General features: G+C 34.2%; 1 pseudogene; it reads right to left on the bottom strand.

Annotated features, from left to right (window-relative positions):
• Window positions 1–689: 689 nt before the first annotated feature.
• Window positions 690–2,000, bottom strand: LOC130503279 (B3 domain-containing protein At5g25470-like; annotated as a pseudogene).
• Window positions 2,001–2,772: the final 772 nt, after the last annotated feature.

Below are 2,772 nucleotides of genomic sequence, written 5' to 3'. Positions count from 1 at the left end.
TATTGTTTCTATTGTGATAAGATATTATGCAGAATTTTCATAACATTTATACCAAAAAATGCAGACAGAGTTTTAAGTAAATTTTGGAAAGCTCGAAATAGTTTCATACATTTTTTGGCAAGTAAACTAGTAATATTTTCGGGGAAAAATAACTTGAGTTTCAGTTATTTTCCTTTATTAAAACTAATTTATATTCCGAATGTTCCCTTTTGATAAGAAAAACAAAATAATAAAATTTTGTTATTAACATTAGTGAAATAAAATAAGTTTATTTTACATTTATCATTTAGATCTTACATTTTTGAGGTGGTAAAAGTTTGTTTATTATTTTTGGTTTTTGCGCTCACATAAAGCCTCTTGACTCATCCGTCCCTTTTAATTGTTTCAACATAGAGCTCAGATTATATTTGGGGAAAAGACTCGTATTAATAAGATCATTACCTAAGTTTATTCCGAAGTGTTTGTTGTACTATGGAGTTATGTACCAATCCGAACCAAAGTATATTAGCAGATTATACTAGTACTACATCTTACCATTGCAAGTTTGTTAAACCAAACAGAAACACATTTAGTGCTACAAACTCGTTGAACCAACATAGAGGTCACATCTAGAGCATTACAATAATATAGAGGTTGGTAAAAGATATGCTTAGAACCTAGTTCATAGGAAGGAGACCAGAGTTATCTCCTCATTCATTTACGAAGTGAACTCTAACACCCGCAACCACACGTCCTGAGAGCTCAAATTCACAAACAACAGTGTCTCCTGTTTTGAGGTTGTACTGTTGACATACATTCTCCAGCCAGGAAACTAGGAGAACCGCTGTATATATTAGTTAAGCCATCCACTTTCTTTCCATCGGGAAGAATGAAGTACATGGAGGAATCACGGGGACCAAACTCCAAGCCATACTGCCTAATCACCGGAGTGCCACATGCTACTTGCACAAATATGAAAGATATATAGAAAAAGACGAGTCTTTGTTTCAGTTGCAAGTTCAATAAAATAAACTGTGTAACTTTTGTGACTAGAAACTAAAAAAGTATTTACCAGCAAATGGTTTGATTTCGTCACAGTCTTCGCACAATAAGGGTTTTGGGGGTTTAAGAGGTATCGCTCAGGGTTTTGCACATTAGCACAACTCTTTCTCCCACGAGTAGTTGTTCTTCCACTTGCTGAAAGTTCAGCAGCCAATACAAACAAAAAATAGGCAGTCCATATCTTTTGTCTTAGAGATAAAAGTATAATAGTTTTGAGTTTAAAAGAATGAGGATGGTTTCTTTTCAATTTGAATGGTATTACCAGAGGTAGAAGCAGAGGTTGTCTCCTTTTTAGGCTCAACTCCAAGAGGTGCAGAGATGATCTCTTTTCCATCTTTCTTGAAGATTCTCACTTGGAAATACATAGTGTTGGTGTGTGAAGACCAGTGTATCATCTGGACCTAAAAAGTTGTCATCCACAAACTCATCCCAGTCTTCTTTGATCATAAACAGACCTTTTTTGTCTGGGTGGAGCCAGAGTTGCCAAGAATTGTTCCATGGAACGCTAAACACCACTCTGTGCTCAAAAGACTCACAGGTGCCTCTCAAGAACTCTTCCGGAATAATCCTCTTAAGAAAAAAGAAACAGAAACAGTTGAGTAAACAAAAAATAATTGCATGCAGGCTTTGTCTGTAGTTGTAGCTAAAACAATCACCAGCAGAAGAATGAAGTAAAAGCTTATGATCATGTATACATTTGTGTAAACGTTGAAGATAAAGTAGATATATAGTCTTCTTGGTAACAAAAGCAAGTTCAATGGAACAGAGAGTGGAGATCAGAGGATGTACCTTGGATTTAGATTTCCAGTTTTGACCTGGAGACAGAGACTTGGAGAAGCTAGACTTGCTCAGACATTCTTGCATCTTTCTCTCCGGTGACATTCTTCTTCTTCAAAGCCGAGATCTATTTTGAAAACTAAGTGTTGTGGTCTTGTGGAGAGCTGATGATGATCAATTGCATGTGGTTAATAAAAGCAAAAAGCCAAAGTAAATTGTAAACAAAAATAAACTTTTTTTCTCTTCTTAGAGCATCTCGAATGACACTCTATTTTCTCTTCTATAATTCTACAAAAATAGAGTAATTTTATTATAAAGTAAGTTTTGATCCAATGGTTTACTTTATAATATAGTTACTCTATTTTTGTGGAGAAAATAGAGTAAAACCATTATTTCACTCCAAATATAGAGTGAAAAAGTGGGTTTACGTATTTTTCTCTACAAAAATAGAGTAACTCTATTATAGAGTAAATCATTGGAACAAAACTTATTCTATTAATAGAGTTACTCTATTTTTATGGAAATTAGAGCATCAGTATCCCCAGGGACTCCACAAATCCCTTAAATCTTCTTCTTTTTTTTTCTGGTCATGGTAATCTAAGGGACACTTTTATTTTGTCCTTTATATAAGAAATTTTCCCCATTATTCTTCTTGGTCCTCTCCTCTTTCTCCTTAAAGGATGGTTTAAGGGCCTAGGGATATTGATGCTCTTATAGAGGAGAAAATAGAATGTATGCTCTTAGAACGTTATTCCTGTGTTAAAAAAAAAAGGACGTTATTCTTATTTTACCTCGCCCATTCTATTATAGAGGACGCAATAATGAAAGAAGAGGCTCTATAAATTCTTCTTCAAACTTGACACGTCTTCCAGATTACTAAAATACCCTAACCTTTCTTTTTATTGTGAAAAGTCCGGTTCAGTTTGATTTTAGTAGCAAAAGATAAAATTTAAA

Source organism: Raphanus sativus, unplaced genomic scaffold (assembly GCF_000801105.2).
Source record: "Raphanus sativus cultivar WK10039 unplaced genomic scaffold, ASM80110v3 Scaffold0902, whole genome shotgun sequence".
NCBI lineage: Eukaryota > Viridiplantae > Streptophyta > Magnoliopsida > Brassicales > Brassicaceae > Raphanus > Raphanus sativus.
The sequence above is the reverse complement of the archived record's forward strand: the minus strand, read 5'-3'. Positions and strand labels throughout refer to the sequence as shown.